At 38.1% G+C, this 25174-nt stretch overlaps 1 non-coding gene across 1 annotated transcript in view; it reads left to right on the top strand.

Annotated features, from left to right (window-relative positions):
• LOC119064586 (uncharacterized) overlaps positions 1–14800 on the top strand; it is a 68602-nt gene extending 53802 nt beyond the window's left edge. The window contains exon 3 of the transcript XR_008389817.1: positions 14646–14800. This is a non-coding gene — a transcript (uncharacterized LOC119064586). The remainder of the gene's footprint in view (positions 1–14645) is intronic.
• Positions 14801–25174: the final 10374 nt, after the last annotated feature.

The following is a 25174-nucleotide window of genomic DNA, read 5'->3' as shown; positions in this document are numbered from 1 at the left end:
AGTCTATCTCTATACAAGTATTAGGGGAAATCAAATAGTTCTTACAGAATAATCTGCTCTAAGGGGAACACAAGTAGAAGTATTCTACAAATTTCAAAAGATAGTTTCTTTTGCTAAAAAATAAGATATTCAAGTGTTGTCTCACTAGAAACTCTGCTGTCAACATATTTATTTCACAATCACATAGTAGGTTTATGGTTCTGTTTCATAATTAGAGGCATGATCCTTGGCTTCCCAGCCTGCTTCTAGTCACTTAGTCTTCAAGTGTCTCCCATTATGCCTTTTCACTTATGCCATACTTCTTGAATCCTGTTCTGTACCAAGTTCTTTACTAGGTGTTATGAAAGACAGAGATTGGGTCAAAATATTAGTAAAACATGGGCCCTGCCTTCAAGACATTTAGTCTTGAGAGGAAACTAGATAGGCATACCAAAAAATCATAATAGAGTTTAATTAATTGCTATAATTTAAGCATATGTAAACACTGAGAGCCTATAGCACCTCTAATGAAGTGGGGAGTAGACTCTGAGGAAGGTGTTTTAGAGGGTGCTACATCTGAATGGAATAAGAGTTCACTAGGCAGAGGAAATATTAGGTACAAAACTAGGGAGGCATTAAAGAGCTTGTTTGGAGAATGGTAAGATTTGGTTGCACTAAGGAGTAAGTTGCATGGTGGGTGTAGTGGCCAAAGAAATCACCCAATATCTCAATCATTCATGTTTGTTCCTTTTTTTCTGTTACTATTGCCACCATTCTAATGCATGATCTCATTATTTCTTTTTTAAGTATATTTTATTGAGCATGCTATTACAGTTTTCCCAAATTTTCCCCTTTATCTCCCCTCCTCCCTGTACCTCCAAGCTTCCAGCTTTCCCCCTGCTTAGTTCATGTCCATGGGTTGTATATATAAGTTCTTTGAGTTCTGTTTCCTATACCATTTTTGACCTCTCCCTGTCTATGTAATGCCTACCAATTATGCTTCTTCTTCCTGTACCTTTTCCTCCTATTTCTTCCCTCCACGTCCCCCCTGAAAAACCCTCCATGTGATGTCCATTTCTCTGATCCTGTTCCTGTTCTATTGTTTGCTTAGTTTTTCTTTTCATTGTTTTTCTTTCTTTTATTTTTTTAGGTTCATTTGTTGATAGTTGTGAGTTTGTTATCATTTTACTGTTCATATTTTTATCTTTCTTTTCTTAGATAAGTTCCTTTAACATTTCATATAACAATGGCTTGGTGATGATGAACTCCTTTAACTTGACCTTTTCTGGGAAACAACACTTTACCTGCCCTCCCATTCTAAATAATAGCTTTGCTGGATACAGTATTCTTGGATGTAGGTCCTTGCCTTTCATGACTTCAAATACTTCCTTCTAGCCCCTTCTTGCCTGTAAGGTTTCGAGAAATCAACTGACAGTCTTATGGGCACTCCTTTGTAGGTAACTCTCTCCCTTCCTCTTGCTGCCTTTAGGATTCTCTCTTTATCTTTAATCTTGGATAACTTAATAATGATGTGCCTTGGTGTTTTCCTCTTTGGGTCCAACTTCTTTGGGACTCTCTGGGCTTCCTGGACTTCCTGAAAGTCTATTTTGTTTGCCAGATTGGGGAAGTTTTCCTTCATTATTTGTTCAAATAAGTTTTCGATTTATTGCTGGTATTCTCTTCTGGCACCCCTATAATTCAGATACTGGATCATGTCAAGTTGTCCTAGAAGTTCAAAAGTTTCTTTTCATTTTTTTGAATTCTTGTTTCTTCATTCTGTTCTGGTTGGATGTTTATTTTTCCCTTTTGTTTCAAATTGTTGCTTTGAGTCTTGGTTTTCTTCCTGTCACTGTTGGTTCCCTCTTTCATTTGACCAAGCTCAATCAGATATGTGAGCATTTTGATAACCAGGGCTTTAAATTCTCCATCAGATTGGTTGGCTATTTCCTCATCATTTAGCTCTCTTTCTGAGATTTTGCTCTGTTCTTTTATTTTGGCCCTATTTCTTTGTTTGAGGCCCCTGTTAGGCTGTAAGGGGGGTGGGGCCTTAGGTATTCATCCAAGGCTAGCAACCCTCCTTGCTGTGCTGTGGGGGAGGGGCCAGGGAGGGAACAATGCAGCTGATCTGCTGGTCTCCTGCCCACTTTCCAACAAACTCTCATGAGAACCTGGGAGTTTCTCCCACCACAGCAACCACTACAGTCTATAGCCAGCTCTGAGACTCAGTTTCCCCTTAAGTTAGCCCCACCCACACAGTCTGCTGCTTCACCATGGTTTCTATTTGTATGCTGCCTTACCAGTCTGCTTGTTCTATTTTACTGTTGCTTTAATTCCATGGTGGTTGGAGTTCCATGCAGTTTGATTTTCTGGCACTTCTGGTTGTCTATTTATTTTAGATTGGTTGTTATCCTCCTTTTGGTTATGTGAGGAAGTGGAAGGTTTGTACCCATGCCTCCATCTTGGCTGGAACCCAATTTCATTATTTCTTAACCTGAGCTATTATAAGTAGTCTTTTACCTGGACTTTCTTTTTCCATTTTGGAGTAGGGTAAGGAGAAAATGTAGGGGAAAAAGGCTAAAGGCCAGGTAAAAACTATATATCAATATATAAAATAGTGTTCTAGGTTATTCTCCCTGAGGAATTGGTCTAGAATCTTGAATGCTATCAGGTAGTTTAAAAATCTTACCCTAACATTTAGTTCCTCCGTGACATGCCTATTGACCTGTTTCCAGTTTAATTTCCTACTCTTTCTATTTTGAATCTTACACTCTGGCCTTACTGACCAGCTCACTGTTCCTCATTCATGCCCCTTGCTTTATCCAATTCCAAGCATTCTTACTGTTTTGTTTCCTAGAATGTCTTTCCTCATCCTATTCCTGCCAATCTTTAAAAAGCCACCTCAAATACACATTTAAGGGGTCCTTCCTTGTTCAGGTCCCTCCCCCAACTCCAAATACACTTAGCCAGTAGAAATATGCCTGCCCTTTGACCTCAGAAAGCATCCACCATGTTCAGTGCTGCAGTAGGGCTCTTTATCTTTTATGTTCATTATCTCTTGTACTGAAGAACCTTGACTGCAGAGGCTATCTACTATTCATTTTTTGTGGCTTGTCATGATCTCATTGTACATAGTCTGTGCTTAGTAAATATGTCTTAAGAAAAAGAATTTTTCTTTCACTTAAAAATGTAAACATGTGCAACTTTAAATAGTGACTCCTTTATTGAAATAAGACCAAAGGTCAGAAAACTGATTAGATCATTGGAGTGGAGATTTTTTCCAAGTCACCTGTTAATTTTTGGACCTTAACATCTGCTGTTTTTCAGCAAATATATGGACATTATTTCACTTGGCTAAATATTTTTGTCATTAATGTATGAGTTTTAGTATCCTGAAATTCATTAAAAAGTATATTATACAACTACATAGTTTGGTTTAAGGCAGTTATTTTTAAGGAGTTCCTTGAGAAACCATCTTATTTTATCTTTATTCTTTAGTTTTGAAGAGAAGGCTTAGGTGGCAGTTATTTGTTTTGAAATTTTGAAAAAGTAAGTATTTTTGAATAAATATATTTATCTCATGGGTGTATGTGTGTATCAATCAGTTTTAGATTTTAAATATTGTCTTTAATAAGGATGTTCCCTAATTATATCTAAAGAAAACAATTAAGTTTGTTTTTATTTCCTTTAATGAGAAAAGTACATAGTTTGAATAATAACTCAGTGTTGTGTTCTCAAATTACATTCACATTCTGTGTACTACTTGTCACATCATGTGATCTCTGATGAAGGCATACACATGGTTCCAGACAGTGGGTATAGTGGACCAACAGCTACCTTGTGTGGACTGATACAATTTAATGGGAAGGAAGCAAAGAGAAGTGATTAACTTTAGTTTCAAGCATCACTGCTTTAATTTTAGAAGCCCAAACACAAGCCCTTGCATCATGGAAATTGCCTAATGTTTTAGAAAGAGATAATCTAATCATATCCTATAGGTCCAAGCTGCCACTACCTGCTTTATTTTGTGTCCACATTAAAAATACCCTAATTCTGTTGTCATCCATTAGATTTACATATTACTTCGATGAGGATTGGTAAATACTCTGCCAGAACTTCCTGTTCCATATTATACTGCAGACATAACTAATCTATAACAGTATCTTTCCTATTACTCAAATTCTTACTCTAGGTGGTGCCTTCCAATTGACCAGATTTGGCAAGTGAGAGAAAAATCTACCTACCAGCTTATTCTAATGAGAGTTCTCACTAATATATTACCTTGCCTCCCAGTGTAAGAAATACACCAGAGTATTTGAAGGATGGTCTTGGTAATTTCAATAGGCTGAGATTTAGAAGTTCTGTGTCCTGCTAAATTACTATTTCTTTTCTTTTTTTTTTTTTTTTTTTTTTTTTTGAGATTTTACTCTATTTTACTGTCATGGTTTGAACAGTGCCTCCCTCCCCGCAAAGATATGCCCATTGGAACTTCAGTGTTTTCTTTTTCATTTTTTTTTAACTTTTGATATTTTTAATGTTTTAAAAAAATGTTTAATTGTTCAAGTTTTCTATCTTTTACTCCCATCCCAGCCCACCCACCCAGCCCTCCTCCTCCCTCCCATTTCTACCCCTCATAGTTTTTGTCTATGTGTCTTTTATACTTGTTCCTGTAAACCTTTCCTCTTTTCCCCTGAAATTCCCTCCACTCCACCCTCTGGACATTGTCAGCCTGTTCTCTATTTCAATCTTTGGTTATATTTTGCTTGTTTGTTTGTTTTGTTTATTAGGTTCCATTTAAAGGTAAGATCATATGGTATTTCTCTTTCACCACCTGGCTTATTTCGCTTAGCATAATGATTTCCAGTTCCATGCATGCTGTTGCAAAGGGTAGGAGCTCCTTCTTTCTTTCTGCTGTATAGAATTCCATGGTGTAAATGTACCATAGTTTTTCGATCCATTTATTTATTGATGGGCACCTAGGTTGCTTCCAGCACTTGGCTATTGTAAATTGTGCTTCTATGAACATTGGGGTGCATAGGTTCTTTTGGATTGGTGTTTCAGGGTTCTTAGGGTATAATCCTAGCAGTGGAATTGCTGGGTCAAAAGGCAGATCAATTTTTAGTTTTCGGAGGAAATTCCATACTGTTTTCCATAGCGATTGTACCAGTCTACAATGCCACCAACAGTGCACTAGGGTTTCATTTTCTCCACAACCTCTCCAACACTTGTTGTTTATTGCTTTGTTTATGATGTCCATTCTGACTGGTGTGAAGTGGTATCTCATTGTGGTTTTAATTTGCATCTCTCTGATAGTTAGCAATATTGAGCATCTTTTCAGGTGTCTCTGGATCCTCTCTATGACCTCCTTGGAGAATTGTCTGTTCAAGTCCTTTGCCAATTTTTTAATTGGGTTGCTTGTCTTCTTAGAGTGGAGTCGTGTAAGTTCTTTGTATATTTTGGAGATTAAACCCTTGTCTGAGGTATCACTGGCAAATATGTTTTCCCACATACTTGGTTCTCTCTTTATTTTAATACTGTTTTCTTTAGCCATGCAGAAGCTTTTTATTTTGATGAGATCCCATTTGTTTATTCTTTCTTTTATATTCTTTGCTCTAGGGGACATATCAGTAAAAATGTTGTGGTATGAAATATCTGAGATTTTCCTGCCTATGTTCTCTTCTAGGACTTTAATGGTGTCACAGCTTATATTTAAGTCTTTTATCCACCTCGAATTTATTTTTGTGTGTGGTGTAAGTTGGTGCTCAAGTTTCATTTTTTTGCACATATCTGTCCAGTTCTCCCAACACCATTTGTTGAAGAGGCTATTTTCACTCCATTTTATGTTGCTGTGCTCTTTGTGAATATTAATTGACCATAGAGACTTGGATTTATTTCTGGGCTCTCTGTTCTGTTCCACTGGCCCATGTGTCTGTTTTTATGCCAGTACCAGGCCGTTTTGATTACAGTGGCCTTGTAATACAGTTTGGTATCAGGTATTGTTATCCCTCCTACTTCGCTCTTCTTTCTCAAAATTGCAGCAGTTATTCTGGGTCATTTATGGTTCCATATTCATTTTTGAAGTGTTTGTTCTATGTCTGTGAAATATGCCATTGGTAATTTAATAGGTATTGCACTGAATCTGTAAATTGCTTTGGGCAGTATGGACATTTTGATGATGTTAATTCTTCTGATCCATGAACACAGTATATGTTTCCATTTGTTTGTGTCTTCCTTGATTTCTTTTTTCAGTGTTGTGTACTTTTCTGCATACAGATCTTTTGCCTCTTTGGTTAGGTTTATTCCTAGGAATTTTATTTATTTATTTTTTGCTATATCGATTCGGATTTTTTTCTTGATTTCTGCTTCTGCTGTTTCATTGTTGGTATACAAAAATGATTTGATTTCTGAATATTGACTTTTTATACTGCTGTTTTGCCAAGATTCACTTATTAGGTTAAACAGTTTTTGGGTAGAGTCTATAGGATTTTCTATACATTATCATGTCATCTGCACACAATGACATGTCATTTTGTTTCCTCCTTGCCAATTTGGATGCCTTTTATTTCCTTTTCTTGTCTGATTGCTGTGGCTAAGTCTTCTAATACTATACTGAATAGAAGCAGAGAAAGTGGACAAACTTGTCTTGTTCCTGATCTTAGTGGAAAAGCTTTTAGTTTTTGCCCATTGAGCATGATGTTGGCTGTAAGTTTCTCATACATGGCCTTTATTATGTTGAGGAATGCTCACTCTGTTCCCACTTTGCTGAGTGTTTTTTATCATAAACAGGTTCTATACCTTATCAAATGCTTTTTCTGAATTTATTGATATGATCATGTGATTTTTGTCTTTGCTTTTGTTTATATGGTGTATTACATTTACTGATTTGCAGATGTTGAACCATCCTTGCATCCCTGGGATGAGTCCCACTTGGTCATGGTGTATGATCTTTTTAATGTATTGTTGGATGTGGGTTTGCCAAAATTTTGTTGGGTATTGTAGCATCTATGTTCATCAGCAATGTTGACTGACCTGAAGTTTTCTTTCTTTGTTGTGTCTTTATCTGGTTTGGGGATTAGGATGATGTTGGCTTCATAAAAAAAGCTTGGGTGGATTGAGCATGGGCATGTGAACCAGACAATCGCGGTTCGATTCCCAGTCAGGGCACATACGGGGGTTGCAGGCTGGTTCCCTGAAGGCCAGTTCCCAGCAGAGGATGCACGAAAGGCAACCATACATTGATATTTCTCTCCCTCCCTCCTTCCCTTCTCCTCTAAAGATAAATAAATAAAATCTTTAAAAAAAAGTTTGGGAGCCTTCGATCATTTTGGATTTTTTGGAATAGTCTGTGAAAGATAGGGGTTAGCTCTTCATTAAATGCTTTGTAGAATTCTCCTGTGAAACCATCTGGTCCAGGGCTTTTGCTTGTCAGGAGTTTTTTGATTATTGCTTCAATTTCATCTGCTGTTATTGGTCTGTTCAGGCCTTCTGCTTCTTCCTCATTGAGTTTTGGAAGATTATATTTTTCTAGAAATCTGTCCATTTCACCTAGGTTTTCAAATTTCTTGGCATACAGTTCTTCATAGTAATTTCTTACAATCCTTTGTATTTCTGTGGGGTCAATTGTAATCTCTCCTTTTTCATTTTTGATTGTGTTGTTTATTTGGGTCCTCTCTGTTCTTTTCTTGGTGAGTCTGCTTAAAGTTTTGTCAATTTTGTTTATCTTTTCAAAATCCAGCTCCTGGATTCATTGATCCTTAGAATTGTTCTTTTAGTCTCTATGTCATTTAATTCTGCTCTGATCTTGGTTATTTCCTTCCTTCTACTTGCTCTGGGCTGTCTTTGTTGTTGTTCCTCAAGTTCTTGTAGGCATAGGGTTGGGTTGTTTGTTTGAAATGTTTCTATCTTTTTTAGGTAGACCTATATCATGAACTTCCCTCTTAGGACTGCCTTCGCTGTGTCCCATAAATTTTGAGTTGTTGTGGGTTCACTTTTATTTGTTTCCAGAAACTTTTTTATTTCTTCCCTAATTTCATTCTTGACTCATTCATTGTTTAATAGCATGCAATTCAATCTCCAAGATTTTGAATGTTTTGGGTCTTTTCTGTTGGGGTTAGTTTCCAGTTTTAGTCCCTTGTGGTTGGAGAAAATGCTTGGTATAATTTCAATTTTCTTGAATTTGTTGAGGCTTATTTTGTGTCCTATCATGTGGTCTATCTTTGAAAATGTTCCATGTGCATTGCAAAAGAATGTGTATTTAACTTCTTTGGAATGAAGGGATCTATATATCAGTTAAGTCCATTTCATCTAGGGTGTTGTTCAATGCCACAATATCTTTGTTGATATTTTGTTTGGAAGATCTGTTCATTTTTGACAGTGGGGTGTTCAAATCCCCTACTATAATTGTGTTGCTGTCAATATCTTTCTTGAAGTACTCTAAGATTTTCTTGATATATTTGGGTGCTCCTATGTTTGGTACATATATATTTATGATATTAATGTCTTCTTGGTGGATTCTTCCCTTGAGTATTATGAAGTGACCCAACGGGTCTCTCTTTATGGCTGTTTTTCTGAAGTCTATTTTGTCTGATATGAGTATTGCTACCCCGACTTTTTTTTTCCTCCCCATTTGCTTGGAAAATTTGTTTCCAGCCTTTCACTTTTAGTCTGTGATGGTCTTTTGTCCTGAGGTGGGTCTCTTGTGGGCAGCAATATGTGTGGGTCATGCTTTCTTATCCATTCAGCTATTCTATGTCTTTTGGTTGGAGCATTTAATACATTTATGTTTAAGGTTATATTGATAGGTACTTATTCATTGCCTTTTTGTACCTGTGTTCCTCTGTCTCTCTCTTTTCCTTCCTTTCCTTAAAGCAGTCCTTTTAGCATCTCTTGCAGAGCTGGTTTGGTGGATGCACATTCTTTTGGACTCTTTTGTCTTGGTAGCTCTTTATTTGGCCTTCTATCTTGATTGAGAGCCTTGCTGGGTAAAGTAGCCTTGGTTGCAGGCCTCTGGTTCTCATTACTTGGAATATTTCTTGCCATTCTCTTCTTGCTTGAAGTGTTTCCATTGAGAACTCAGCTGCTAACCTTATCGGGGCTCCCTTGTATGTTATTTCCTTTTTCTCCCTTGCTGCCTTTAAAATTCTGTCTTTGTCTTGGAATTTTGCCATTTTGATTATGATATGTCTTGAAGTGGGCCTCTTTCGGTTCTTCTTGATTGGGACGCTGTTTTTTCTGGATTTGTGTGACCTTTTCTCTCATCAAATTAGGGAAGTTTTTCATCATTACTTTTTCAAATTGGTTTTCTATCCCTTTCTCTTCTTCTCTTTCTGGTATCCCTATTATTTGGATATCATTATGTTTCATATTGTCTTGTATTTCTCTTAGTCCCTCTTCATTCTTTCTGAGCCTCTTTGCCTTTTCTTGCTCTTTCTGGGTGTTTTTTCTACTTTGTCCTCTATCTCAGTGATCTGATCTTCTGCTTCATCTAGGCTGCTTTTGATTCCTTCTACTGTGTTCTTCAGTTCAGAAATTGTATTCTTCATTTCCTCTTGGCCCTTGTTGGTAGTTTGTATTTCCTTTTTCATGTTGATACAGTTTGCAGTGTGTTCATTGTAGTTTCCCTGTAGTTGTGGTAATTTAGCTGTGAGCTCATGGAGCTTCCTGATAACCAGTGCTTTGAACTCAATATGTGATAATTGAGTAGCCTTTATTTCAGTTAGCATCTTTCTGAGGGTTCCTCCTTTCCTTTCATTTGGGGATTGTTTCTTTGTCTTCCCATTGTTTGTGAGACTGTTTTTGTTAGCCTCAGCTTCTTCACTTGATCTGTTCTGGTTCCCTGGGTTTATGGTGTGAACTTCTATGGTAGAATACTTGTGAGATTCAGTGGTGCAGTCTTCTTTGGTTATCCTGGTGTTCACTGCTTCCACCTACTCTCTTTTTGTGATCAGTTGGAGGGGTAAGGCAAAAATGGTTTAAGACAGCAAGAAAGTATTTTATGCTATTTACAGTAGCAGCTAGTAGAGAAGAGATGGGAGATCCTTTGGCTATGTGTAGTGTTAACTGTGATCTTCCGTCCAACTAGCCACCTTTTATAAAGGATGGAAAGAAGGTAAGACTCTTGCAGACTATTAACATAAAGCAGTGAGGTTGTGGGAGTCAGATTCTGAGGAGAGGTGAGAGTAAAGGATAGTAAATAGGTGTAGTGTGTGAGAGAATAGAGTTAACTACTATAGTAATAGAGTTCATGAAAGTGTTAAGTGGGCTAAGATCCAGGAGGGGTGTTGTGAAGTATTTACAATTTTATGGAACAGCTATTATATACAATAACATTAGAGCAACAATCATATGACAGAATCTATGAGATCTAGATAACAAGAATAGGGAGTATAGGGCCTTCAGTGGTGTGCTAATGGAACACAGGTGAAGTGAAGGACAGTAAATTAGCAATACCCTGTGAATGAGAGAACAGGAGAAACCTGTCAAATGATACAATGAAACCAGCAAGCAAAGAAGACTAAACAGAAAGAAGAGGAATACAAAAATATTATTCAAATAAAAGATGTAAGAATAATGAAAAAAATAATAATACAAATGTGCAATATCTTGCAGGTTCTCTGTAATAGCAAGTGAAATTTGTCTCTCTGTCCCAGCTGTTGGGATTCCCCCTCTTTGTGTCCAACTCTGGTCTTTTCACAGTTCTAGGTTTTTTTGTCTCACTTGTGGGTATTTTTTTTAAAAAAGCAGACTAAGGAAAGAAGAAGAGATAAAATTGGAAAGAAAAAAAGAAGGAATAACACAAGAAAGAAGGAAAGAGAAGCAAAAGGAATTAAGAGATAAAAATAATAAAAATTAAAAAATAGCACCCTGGCTGGTGTAGCTCAGTGGATTGAGCGCGGGCCTGCAAACCAGACAATGGCGGTTCGATTCCCAGTCAGGGCACATGCCTGGGTTGCAGGCCAGTTCCCTGCAGGCCAGTTCCCAGCAGGGGACACACAAAAGGCATCCATACATTGATGTTTCTCTCCCTCTCTTCCCCTCTAAAGATAAATAAATAAATCTTTAAAAAATATATAGAAATTACTTTTAAAAACAAACAAACAAACAAACAAACAAAAAACCCTCCTGCTGGTTTCAAACTGGCCAAACTAGTTGCTCTTGCTGGCTGCAGCAGGCTGAGGGGTAACTAGTATGCTTTTCTTCCTCCCTTTTCACCACTCAGTCAGCCTCTGGTGCACTTTCCCTAGAGCTGGTAATGCATTCTCCCCAGAGCTAGCCTGGTGCCCCTCTGCATGGCCCTGGGTGTGGGGTCTGGGCCTCCATAGGGGCCTGCACTCACTCCAGATTTACTGGTGTGGGCTCCGAGTCTCCTGAGGTGTGCACACTCTCTCTGGGTCTATGGGTATGGGCCCTGGGCATTCCACACAGCTCTCTTTCCTGAGGTTGCGGGAGTGTACACCTGGCCAGGCTGCCTCTGGTCGCACACGTTTGTGTGCACATTCTTCCCAGGGCTGTGCGTGGATGTTCAAAGCCCCATGTGTTTGCCACTTAGTCCTTACTCCCCTCTCTGTGACTTCAAGCAACCAGGTCTCTCCCAGTGGTGCTCAAACCCTGTTTGGCCTGGAAGAGAATGCGGACCCTTGGTCTCTCCCAAGAGTCCTGTGGCTGGCCCAGCAGGCTTTGGGCCTGGGGCTGCAGCCTCTCTGGTCCCCATGCTGATCCCTGGGCCCTTATCCTGAAGCACTCTCCTTATTGTCTGTTTTTTCAATGTCTGCTACAATTTTTGACCTCCTATTTTTATATATGCTGTGGTACTGGTGGCTGTCTGTTCTGTTCCTCTGTAGATTGGCCAGGTTTTTCTCCCATGCATAAGGGGAAGTGGAATGTGCTCCCTTTTACCTAGCTGCCATCTCTCCTCTCAAGTCTACATAACTTTTTTAGTAGCTTAACCTGAATTAGCCTGCTTTATAGTTACAAGAGTTAGCTACATTCCTTGATTCCCCTTTTCCATGTAGATAGCATATAAAAATTGTTTTAGGATAGGTTTTTTTGTCTTAAAAACACAAAATACATTATTGTTTGATTTATTTTCAGGAAAACTGTCCCCAAAACCAGAGATATCTTAGACTACATTAACATATCTATTGTGTTTTATAACAAGGAAGCAGATAATCCTGATCTGTCTTGAAATTGTCAGACCACACTTAGAGTATTGCAGCCAGTGTAGGATACTGTATTTTATAACATAAAGATGACACAGAGAATCCTATACATTTTATATGGCCAATAAATGAAAGAAATATACATGTTTATGCTGGAAAATAGAAGAACCAAGGGAAATCAGTTACTGTCTTTATGTGTTTGTTGGCCTTATTTTATATATATATAGAGAGAGAGGAGAGACTTGTCATTTTAGAGGGCACAAATAAGACAATGGCTAGGTACTTGTTAATTCAGTGTAATGTCCCTCAAAAAAGGTGCTATAGTCAAATAAATGTGACAATGCATGTGTCATGTTCCTTTTCTGGAGATTTATATGTATATATTAAATATACATTAATGACCTCAAAACTCATACAGTAACATACCTTTTTAAATCTGTTAATCCCAGCATTCCCTAAATACTTCCTTCAGAACTAGTTTTCTAAAGAACTCATATCTGGGTAGTGGTTCTCCATGTTTGTTTTTTTAATTGATCAGAGAGAGAGATCAATTTGTTGTTCCACGTATTTATGCATTCAGTAGTTGATTCTTGTATGTAGCCTGACCAGGGATCAAATCCATAACCTTTGCCTTTTTGGACGACACTCTAACCAACTTAGCTACCCAGCTACCCAGCCACCCAACCAGGCTCCTAGGTAGTAGTTCTCAAACTGTGGTTAGTAGGACCAGTAGCATCAACATTACCTGGGAACTGATTAGAAATGCAACTTATTGGCCCCACGCAGACCTATGGAACCAGAAATGCTGGGAGGTGGGCTCAGCAATCTTGGGATAATAAGTCCTCTAGGAAATTCTAATGCTGCTAAACTGTGAGAAGCACTGCTAGATAATTCCACTGGTATTCTTCAACTTAGTAGTACCATTTTAGTTTCCTTCATAGCACTTACCATAATTTTAATTTTTTAACATTTCTTCTAATGACATTTTATCACTCTTATGATTGATTTTTGATAGATGGTTACCTTTCTGAGGTACAGAAGGAAGGAAATACTTAAGGAAGGCCATAACTTTTAACCTAGCATAGGTGCCATCTAGCTGGTACCAATTTGGATACTTTAAACTTAAAGAATCCTCAGTAATAAATCCATATCTTGTATAAAGTGAAAGACACATCTCTATAATTAGGTAAACCTTAAATTTATGTCTATTTTATTTGTTGCTCTTTTTAAAAGAGTACTTACTCTTTTTCATTTACTTCAAGATGTTCTTTGCAAAATATGTGTTTTTTCTTTTACATTTTTTATTGTTATGCTGTGACAGTTGTTCCAACTTTTTCCCCCTTTCCCCACCTCCACCCAGCCCCACCGTCTTCCCTCTCTAAGTCAATCCCCATATTGTTGTCCCTGTCCATGGGTTGTACAGAAATGTTGTTTGGTTAATTCCTTTACCATTTTTCATCCCATCCCTCCTTTCCTATATGACAGCTGTCGGTCTGTTTTTAAAACATTGAAGGATATATAACGTGCCTTTGCCTCTGTCAGAAGACTATCAGATTAGGGAATTTTCTAATTTCTTTGCATTAGTGGAGATTAACTTCTAGTAGCATTGTATTTATCTCTGCAAAGAAGCATGACATTTTTTAAAATTTTTAATTGTTCTTCAAGTACATTTGTCTCCATTTTCACCCCATCACGCCCCCAGCATGACACTTTGAGAAAAATGTAATTGAACTATAGTTTTAAATGAATCCGTATATAAAATAAAAGTAATTCCCCATAACTGTGCATATAACTCTTACATATTTATTTTATTGGGTATCATAAATGCGTATTTTGAATGTTTATATGAAATGCCTCTGTAAGTCATGCAGAATTTTTTTCTGAAGGACATTGAAATGTGGTTGAAATATATTCAAGGTCACAATATATTTAACTTAAGTGGATTTAGAACAAAAGTATTATTAGTGTTCCTTGGAATGGATTATGACCAAATTTATCTTAATTTCTTGACATGGTTTTGCCACCTCTTCATTTTCATACAAGTAAGACTCTTCTGGATTTATATTACTGGTCAACTGGAATTTAATTTGTTTGTAGTTGAGGACAAAGACTGATAGTCTAGAAACTGGGTTTTGATTTGCTTGCTGCTGACTAACAGCAGAGTGCCTGGGGGTATCCACTTATTAATAGTCATGAGTGGTGGTATCATTGTTACTATATTTAAACACCTATGTTGGCAGGGATGCTGAAGTCTGAATGTAACATAGTTAATTATGTCATTGTCCCTGCCCCGGGCAACTGCTACTGAAAGGACATACTCACAGGTTGAGAAAGATGGCAGATGTGGTAGTTTGGAGCTAAATGGAAGTGTTACTTCAATGCTGACTCACAGAAAGAGGTTTAGGACGTTGGCTCTGTTTTCTAAAGAGCATCTAGCAGTTTTCATCTTGTATATTAACTTTCAACATGTTTTTATATTACAATTTTATGCTTATTATTATATCTTTTTAGTTTTTCTCACTGGAGAAAAAGCCAATTCAGTACTAAAACGCTACCCAAGAGCAAATGGACTTTTTGAAGAAATAAGACAGGGCAACATTGAACGCGAATGCAAAGAAGAAGTCTGCACATTCGAAGAAGCAAGAGAAGCTTTTGAAAATAATGAAAAAACTGTAAGTATATTGGGCATTTTTAAAAATTTTCACAGATTTACCTACTTCTTAAAAAAATTGTTATTCTATTACATTTGTCCCAATTTTTTCCCCCTTTGTCCTCCTCTGCCCAGTCCATCCCCGCCACAGTCAATCCCACACTGTTGTCATGTCCATGGGTCATTCACACTTGTCCTTTTATGAGTCCCTTCCCCTTCTTTCCATCATTTTTCCCCTCTACCCTTCCCTCTGGCCACTGTCAGTCTGTTCCATGTTTCCATGCCTCTGGTTCTATTTTGCTCATTTGTTTATTTTGTTCATTAGATTCCTCCTATAGGTGAGATCATATGGTATTTGCCTTTCATCTACTGGCTTATTTCATTTAGCATAATAATCTCCAGTTCCATCCATGCTGTCGCAAGAGGTAGGAGTTCTTTTTTCCTTTCTGCTGCATAGAATTCCATTGTGTAAATGTACCACAGTTTTGTGATCCACTCATTTATTGATGGGCACTTATGCTGTCTCCAGCACTTAGCTATTGTAAATAGTGCTGCTGTGAACATAGGGGTGCAGAAGTTCTTTTGAATTGGTGATTTGGGATTCTTAGAGTATATTCCCAGCAAAACATACACCATATACCAGAATAAACTCAAGATAGATAAAAGTTTAAATATAAGTCATGATACCATAAAAGTCCTAGAGGAAGACATAGGCAGGAAAATCTCAGATATTCCATGCAGCAGTATTTTTGCTGATATGTCCCCTAGATCAAGGAACATAAAGGAAAGAATAAACAAATGGGACTACATTAAATTCTGCACAGCTAAAGAAAACATTAGCAAAATAAAAATGGAACCAACTGTATGGGAGAACATATTTGCCAATGATACATTGGACAAGGGTTTGTTCTCCAAAATATATAAAGAACTCATCTGACTCAACTCCAGGAAGACAAACAACCCAATTAAAAATTGGGCAAAGGAGCCCTGGCTGGTGTAGCTCAGTGGATTGAGCACGGGCCTGCGAACCAGACAATCGCAGTTTGATTCCCAGTCAGGGCACATTCCTGGGTTGCAGGCCAATTCCCAGCAGGGGACGCACGAAAAGCAACCATAAAGCAACCATACATTGATGTTTCTCTCCCTCTCTCCTTCCCTTTCCCTCTAAAAGATAAATAAATAAAATCTTTAAAAAAAATTGGGCGAAGGACCTGAACAGACACGTATCCAAGAAGGACATACACAGGATCCAGAGACCCTATGGGGATTTTCAGCATCACTAGCCATCAGAGAGATGCAAATTAAAACCACAGTGAGATACCACTTCACACTGGTCAGAATGGCCATCATAAACAAATCAACAAACAACGAGTACTGGAGAGGATGTGGAGAAAAGGAAACCCTAGTGCACTGTTGGTGGGAATGCAGACTGGTGCAGCCACTGTGGAAAACAGTATGGAATTTCCTCAGAAAACTAAAAATAGAACTGCCTTTTGTTCCAGATTTACCTACCTTTTAGATGTATGTTTGAAATCTGTATTCCCAAATGGTGTCCATTCCTAGCAATTAAAATTTTCCCTTGTGAAGAACTTTGAAAGTGGCATCTAACTAAAAATACTGTGGGTAGGAAGGTTAAATCCCCTGTATGTTGGTCTGTCTTTGCAGGTCCCATTTCCATACAACTCTGCTTAACTGAGATTTGTCATCTTAGTAAGGGAAAGATTTATTTCACCGTAAGCTTTGTTCAGGGAAAGTGATAGATAACATCACTCCCTTACTCTGCCTAATCAGAGAGAAAGTATGAAGTAAGCTAATAGATGCTGACACTACTTTAAAACATTTTATGTCTCCTACAAAGAAAAGACATACCTGAACTCCTCTTCCTATTGTGAGAATAGTCCTCTTCACCCCTTTACTCTAGTCCACATGCTATTTAAGGACAGCAGGGATGGGAAAGCACACACCACAGGTATAATTTCTATAGAACTGCTCTGCAGCTATGTAAGTTACATTAACAGGTATCCATTATGTGAAGACCCATTCCTATGTACCATGTATATAACACTAGATGCTAAACAAGGGGTCTCACGTGTGGTAGGGGGCCATCAGATTTTATTACAGAAGTAATGTTTTATTGCAGAAGTTTTACAGAAAGGGGGCTTGATCTCTTAATTGATAAAGAAGAACCCAGGAGTAAGAGGAAAGAGCTGTAGGTTTGAGAGCTCAAGGTTTTATACATTTCTTAGGTTGGTTCTTAAGTATTGCTCCATTGCTATTGTAAATGGGATGTTCTTTTCCATGATATATTCTAACTGGTTATTTTTTGCATAAGCTATTGATTTTTTAAAAATCTTATTGAATTATAATTGACATACCATCAACCATATATATTTCATGTACACAATTTGGTAAGTTTTGACACTTACCAAACATACAGGGAATTTAACCTTCCTACCCACAGTATTTTTAGTTAGATGCCACTTTCAAAGTTCTTCACAAGGGAAATTTTTAATTGCTAGGAATGGACACCATTTGGGAATACTATATATATAGTTAGTTCCTTCCTTAATAGCCACTCCCCCTTTCCCCCAGCCACCATCCCTAACCTCTGATAATCACTAATCTGTGAACTCACCTCCATAATTCTGCCACTGCTGGAATGTTATATAAATGGAATCATATATCCCATCCCCCCCTCCCACCTCTGGCAACCACTCTTGATTATTTTCTAATTGGTTTGTTTTATTATTGAGTTTTGAGAGTTCTTTATATGCAAATCCATTGTCAGACATGTGTTTTGGAAGCTGTTGGTTTTGTGTTAATTGTATATCTTACTACCTTACTGACCTCTTTCATTGCTTGAGTTAGTTTTATCATTGACTCTCAAGGTGAACAATATTTCCAATCCTTACCTCTCTGCCCTTTATGCATTTCAATGCTTCTATGTACTCATTCCTGCCTGCAGTGACTGAGTGCTGCATTTCAGCAGTCTCTGAGACTACTCCTTCAGCAATTGCTCAGGCAGTTCTTTGCACTCTCCAGCATCATCTTTTCTTCTCTATAGACTCATTATCATTACCCTCATACCTTTTAGGAAACAAACTCTTCATCACACCTTGCTCCAGCAACCACCTCATTTCCTGGTACTCTGTTCTCTCTCTACTCATTCCCCAGTGAATTTTCTTATTCTCAGGGCTTGAAATGCTAATAACCCCCAAATTTATTTATATCCTGGAGGATGACCATGAACTGCAGAGGTGCTTGACTGACTACTAAGCATTTACTCTTTGAGTTGAATATGGTTCTCAAACTAAACATAGACAAATTTGGGTCCCTTTCCCCAGAATCTGCTCCTACCTCAGCCTGATCTCAGTAAGTGGCAATTGTCCATTCATCTCTTTGCTAAGCCCTAAACCTTGTTGTCATCCCTGATTCTTCCCTTTTTCATATCCCATACCCCACCTGCCAATAGTGTTAATTCTAACATGAAAATATATTTAGAATCTGGCCACTTCTCAGTCTCCCTACTTGTTAACACTTTACAAGCCACCATCTCACATTTATCCTCCCTTAAGTTGCAACCTTTGCCCCTTCTGTGAATTCTTTTTTTTCTAGCACTTAGCACCATCTGACATCTATCTCTTTGTTGTATCTGTTCATTGCTGCTCTCCCCCCAGAACTGTTGACTCTATAACAGCATCATTTCTTGTCTGTTTTGTTCATAGGTATGGTATTTAGTATATGAAACAGTGCTGGCACATAATAGGAATTAGTAAATATTTGATGAAGCAATGAAGGAATGATCAAATGGATTGGCCTCTCACAAAGTACATGTAATTCATTAGAAGAAGTGATTTAAAACTTGTTCTCAAGTTAATTGATAGATGTGGAGTTAATTTAATTTTTTATTATTTGTTTCTTCTGTTATTTATGGTTTAAACCCTGTCATCTGAGTGTGCTTTATGCCATTGAATCCATACCACTGACAATAAGGTGCACCCAAGGGCTTTTAGTCTCCTAAGTGTAATAGAAGTGGCATTCTGATCCTTAATCTATTTCAAAACAACTAGTTCAGTATAGTGTTTGTTATACATTAAAAAGGATCTTCTTCTGTGTTAAGCATTGAACCACAAAGTTTCACCTTTGAAGTTCATGCTTGACTACTCCTGGCAATAAAGAAAATGATTGGGATTTTCTGTCAACTCTTAGACTACTTATTAACTTTTCTTTGGTTTACTGAAATTTATCACACAGAGATGTACTCATACGTATGTATGTTCATCATCTCCAAATCTGGACTGTGCGAATTTAGAAGTCTGCATTCAATATAATGTGTTGGGGTTTTGTGGTAAACTTTTATCTAATTTGGAACAAAAGTCTAATTATGTTATATGGTAGGAGAAAATGTATCATACTTTGCAGTTCTCATTTTTACTCAAATTGTAGAAATTTGGTCAGATTTCAGACATCTGCTGAGTGCCTACTGTGTAGCACACACAGGACATACAATGAATAAGTTGACATTGCCCACAGTATTTGAGATTTGGTAGGGACAGCAGACATACACACAAAGGCTTATATAAGCCATAGTTACCAGAATGCCTTGGCAAAATCCTCTGCTTTGAGAAGCCAGTGGACTTGATTTGGTGTCTCAGATTTGCCACCTACTGACTGTATTGTTTGTGAAACTTTTCACCTTTTTAGGCCTCAATTTCTGTATCTTTTTAAAGGGGGAAATTATAACCTGCAGCATTTGGTTTGGGGCTGTGCACTTAGCTCAGTGCCTGGAGCAGAGAAATTCTTCAATACATATATTTTGTTCTAGTTTTTAGGTGCTGAATTAGAGCCACTTTATTTTGGAATTTTTTTTTACGATTGTTTTCTCTCTTCCTCTCTCTATGGGTCCATGAGGATTCTTTGCATTTGGGGACTTTTAATCTTGAACTAACATGAAGAAAACAGAGTAATGTTTAAAAACAATTTCAGAATTTTCTTTTACAAATTGTTTCTACTTTATTTGTGCTTGACTCTCCAAAATGGCTGTCCTCAAAATTTAGAGGCCATAAGAATCAGCTTCGCTGCTTATCAAAACTTCATAGTCCCATTCAGTGCCCAGAACTGGGTTTCTAATACCATTCCACAATAAAAGAAACCAAAAGTCTTTGGGGAAATGGCTGATTCTAGTCCTGGGGCAAGAAGAATACAAGATGATATAGAGTATATTGTAGTACCAGAAAGGAAGGAAGTGCTCAGAGAAATGAAGAATGGTCAATGGCCAAAGCTGGGAAAATTTGAGCATTGGATTATAATATTATAGTGTTGGATTATAACACAAAGCATACAATAAGTATAGGAGTCCCTAATAATATGGGTGAATGAATGAATGAATGAATGAAGAGAAGAGACAATTCTATAGTAAATAAGAATTCTAAATTAGTACGTAAATTTTTCTCTCCCCAGGAGGCAGAGCTTAATTCTCTGCTTCTTATGAGTAAAGCTTGGATTTAATGATCTTCTGAAGAATAGAGAACAGGTGGAAAACACAAAGTCCCAGGGCTGAATCTGGCTCTCCACCCTATTTTATCTGGCCCGGCATCTTGTTTCTACCCAGTGGCAGTGCCGAGTTCCTTGCCCCTAGTTAAAGAGTAGTTACATTTGTACAGTCCTAAAATTATATTTGGCCCTTTGAAGACAACCGTGAGGCTGATGTGGCCCTCGGTGAAAATGAGTTTGACACCCCTGGAATAGAGTATAGAAAGTGGGAGAAAATAATTTTACAGTGGAGAAAACACAAACACTGCCTTGACTAGGTGATTAAGGTTGGTACCATCAGTGATAAGTCATATATAGCATGTAATGAGAAGGTACTTCACTTCTGTAGCAATTTTCCCCCAAAACCCCATAACATGATCTCAAGGGGATCTTGAGTAAATTACCAGAGACATCCAAATTGAGAGACATTTTACAAAATACTTGACTACTCAAAACTGTCAAAGCATGAAAAAAAGACTAAGAAACTGTCATAGACCAGAGGAGACTAAAGAGACACGATGATTAATCCCCATAAATGCAAGGGGGATTGGATTCTGGAACAAAAGGACATCTGTTGTTAATAGCAATGGACCACTATTGGCTCATTAATTATAACAAATGTACCATCCCAGTGTAAGATGCTAACATTAGAAGATATTAGATGAGGGGAACAGGGGAATGCTCTAAAGTATCTTTGCAATTTTTTTGTAAATCTAAAATTATTCCAAAATAGAAAAGTTTATTTTAAAAATGCTCATTCCAGGGTCCACAGATGTCTGTGGAGCCAGGGAACCTGCTTTGTTGATGAGTCTTGGAGATTTTAATGTAGGTGATCAGCAGGTAACATTTTGTTACATTGTAGAGCAAGTGGTTTAACTAAAAGTGCTTCATTAGAATACTCAAAAAGCTTTGCAGTAGGTGCTATTTATGGGATTATGGATAACTTTCCTGTGTCAGTGCATCATCCCCAGTCTTTATCTTATTCCCTTTGCACTCCATTCTCTACTCCACCCCCAAGTTGTTGCATTTTAGGAACTGAATTAATAATATCCAAGGATTTTAGATCTAGTCCAGAGATTTCCTTTTTTAGATAATACCTCTCACTCCAAAGTGCTGCCATTTGAATTTGTTGTGGAAATTGTTGAAAGAGATATACAGTGCCCCTTCATACAAGGATGTATTACAAAAGCCACATTGAAAATCTGTGTGTTCCGAGACCTTGGTAGGAACTAGCATGTCAACACTTGTGGGTAGAGATAGTGATTATAAGAGATGCTCAAAGTCTGAGGTATTTAAGAGTTGGTCACTAATTTCCTGGAGAGTACTCATTCCTCTTGCAGGCAGAAACTCAGATTCTTTGGCATTGTTAGAGATATTCCCATTTCACTTAACTTCTCTGGATCCATTGATAGTACTCTAGCCACTGATTCAGAACTTTGGCCTTTGAGGGATGAGGGAATTCAGGAAGGAAGGGAGGTGGGAGCTGAGTCTAGGCATAGACATACTGGGGGGCAAACATGGGGCAACACTGTGGCCATCTCCAAGCCATACTCTATGCATTTCCATTCAAGTCTTCCCACACCTTCCCTTCCTTGGACCCATCCCCGACCCTCCTAGGGGATGGGCAAAATATGAAGTTTCCCTTCAGCCATATGGGGGTGGTTTCCTGAGGCTCCCACAAGTTTTCTCACTATTTCTTTTTGGGATCTCTTAAGAATAAGTTAAACAGGGCCAAAGCATGTTATTTTGTGCAATTGGTATTTTGAGCTATGAAGACATGAGGAAGGTCTGACTTCTACAGGCAGGTATCACTTTGTCCATTATGGGATTATTTAAAGTAAATTTTTATTGATTATATATTGATACTGTTTTCAAATTAGTAGTGAACTTTATTCTGTGGCAGTTGGGCCCTTTTGCATATTATAAATCCTATGTAGTCTCAGTTATTCTCATAACTGGTAATAACTTAATTGGGAGGGTTTCAACCTATGTATTCCCCAAAGCAGTAGACTTGGCTCCAGTGTGGATCTGTCCTGCTTGTGCCAGCAGTCTGTGAACCTTGACCTGAAGTTACCTCATCCAGTTTCCTCTTCCACTGCCAGTTTACTTTTTTCAGACCTGCTTTCAGAGACTGGGTACCGTGGGATGGGTGGGTCTATTTTTGTCACTTGTAGAATCATTTGCAACATAGCTTTGATATAACTGCATATTGTGGACAGCATTGTCTAGTTAGTGAAACCCTGTTTCACCTCCAAATATGCTGCTGTTTACCCATGATTGCACTGAAGACACATGCAGAATTTCAGATTTTATCAGTGCTCCCTATTAGAAGTAATTTGCCAGAGGAGTTCTTCTAATGGATCTGGTAGAATGCCAAGGGTTCCACTGCAATACTGCACTAGAGTTTAAGATCACATAGATGATGAGTCATGTGTGTAAAAGACTTTGCCTTGTGTAGCCACTCTGCTTTGACAGTTTAAACTTCTATTCCTTAGAGATAGGCAAATCTCATACCTTTCTAGGCACTTTGGGCATAAAAACACCTATATACTCTCTTCCATTCGAAACTTTAGTGTTGGATTCACTTTATGCTCACCTTTTCCTCTTCCACTCCTCCAGTTCCTGCTAAAGCTTGACCTCAGGATCATATAGTGAGGAAAGAGGCATGATCTGCTCTTTATCCCTTACCCCCTCCTATTTTTCTCTCCTCTGGTATTTTGAGGACTGGGGGAAAACAAAAGGGACAGATCTCTATCCGTTTGCTCCCTTCATGGCTGTAGCTAATTCTTTGGTGGGTCTAATTACAAGTTGGGTGGAAGGTGCACCATGTTCAAGGGGTCCTAGAAGAAGCCTCCTCACAACACAGTTCCAGGAATGAGTTAAGACTCATTCATGTAGGCCTCTTTTGCCTTATTCTCCATCTGGCTCCTATCCTGATACACACACCTCACTTCCTCATTTGGGGGGTTCTTTGCCTGGTAAACAGCCCTCTGGGGCAGAGTAGCAGCAACATGGCTGAAGTTTTCCACAGTATCCACCTAACCTATGGGAAATTTGGACGCTTTGTTTTAATCCTTTGAAAGGATTTGCTCCGTTGTCGATACCACTCTCTACCTTTTCTTCAAATGTATCCTGCCCTTTACGTGGGCATGAAGGGGATCAAGAGCTAAGTGGATGTCCACTCAGGGAATGAACAGGCAGTACCCTAAAAATGGCTTTCTTGGAGCTCCCCTCAGTAGTTCAGAGTCTTAGGGATAAACAGTAACTTTGAATTTATGAAAGTGTGACAAGCCAACCTAGCATGTGCATTAGTGATCCTAGTGGCCATGTTAGCCACTGTGTTGCTGCTTTGGGATGCTTGACTACTTCATGGGCAGTACTGTCATTGTTAGAAATGGTTCATATTATCCAACAGTGAGCTGCAGTGGGTCAGTAGGACTGAGGAGAATAAAACCTTCACATTCAAAATAGGACTTGAAGAGAACCCTAGATCAGTGACTTTGCTTGGTAAATGTTTAATATCTCTATTTTTCTCATCTGAAATATGTCACATGCCTCCTATAGCATGCTGGAGGGGGGTTATTTGTGAATTCAGAGAACAGGGATTTGTTGACCTGTTAACCCAAGGAATTACATTCCTTAGCCTAATACACTAAACCCATGTCTCCAAAAAAGGAAAAAAAAAAACAAGAAAAAAAAATCAGAAACCACCCATTCTAGGATAAGCCTGAAGTATTGTTAAATGACATACTATCCAACAGAAAATGCCAAATTTTTTTCTATATTAATGTTTCCTATCATTGTACCTAAAACTGTAAACTGCTGTGGCCACAAAGAAATTACCAAAAATATAAATAATTATGAATAGTAAAAGAAGTAGGTACTTTAAAAAAAATCCTCACCTGAGAACATGCTTACTGATTTTAGAGAAAGGGGAAGGGAGAAAAACATCGATCAGCTGCCTCCCGCACACACCCATACCAGGGACCAAACCCACAATCCAGGCATATGCCGTGACTGGGAATTAAACCTGCAACCTTTGATTTATGGGATGATTCTCTAACCAACTAAGCCACACAGGCCAGGGTAAAAAGTAGCTACTTTGATATTCAGGCAAGTGGATGACAAAACCTAATAAGTATTACCATATTTCATCGATTTTCTGATCATTTATTCACATTTTAACTTATCTGAAATTGAGGCACAGTTTACAATCACTGATATGTCATGGATTGGCTGAAAGCATATTTTTCTTCTTTTTTTAATACATAAAAACAGTATGCTATTCAATCCATGGTATATTTGATAAAATATAGCAACCAGTCACTAATCCTGCCTACTCCTCAGAGACTCCCATCTGGATGGGACCACTACTTGAAATCAATTTCTGTTACAGTGGGTAGCTGATGATTCCTTTAATATTGGCCAGTGGGTAGCTACTGATTCCTTTAATATTGGTAATGCCACTGGTTCTTTCCCTCAATGTAAGGGCACAGTCCCTCTAGGGCAAGGCTTCTGACCGTGGATGGCTCTCATAGTTGGAATACTAGTAACTGTAGAAATATGATCCAGTTTAGCCACTTTGAAGGTACAATAAAATCAGTGACAAAGAAAACTGGAACTTTATGATAGTCAGCCCTAGGTCTTGGGTACCATCGATCTGAAATGGGATTTATTCTCCCACTACACATACAGCAACCAGCACAGCAAAGAAGTCTCTGCCTTTTCTTGAATTGTATGCTTTAGAGGGTCACTCTAATGTCATAACTTAAAATAGCATTATCATTTGAATGTTAAGATATTATCTCATTCCCAAAGCTAATATTTGATACCAATCACTGCCCATCATGAATAGACT

Source organism: Artibeus jamaicensis, unplaced genomic scaffold, assembly GCF_021234435.1.
Source record: "Artibeus jamaicensis isolate MK-2021 breed Jamaican fruit bat unplaced genomic scaffold, CSHL_Jam_final scaffold_1283, whole genome shotgun sequence".
NCBI classification, from domain to species: Eukaryota; Metazoa; Chordata; class Mammalia; order Chiroptera; family Phyllostomidae; genus Artibeus; species Artibeus jamaicensis.
The sequence above is the reverse complement of the archived record's forward strand: the minus strand, read 5'-3'. Positions and strand labels throughout refer to the sequence as shown.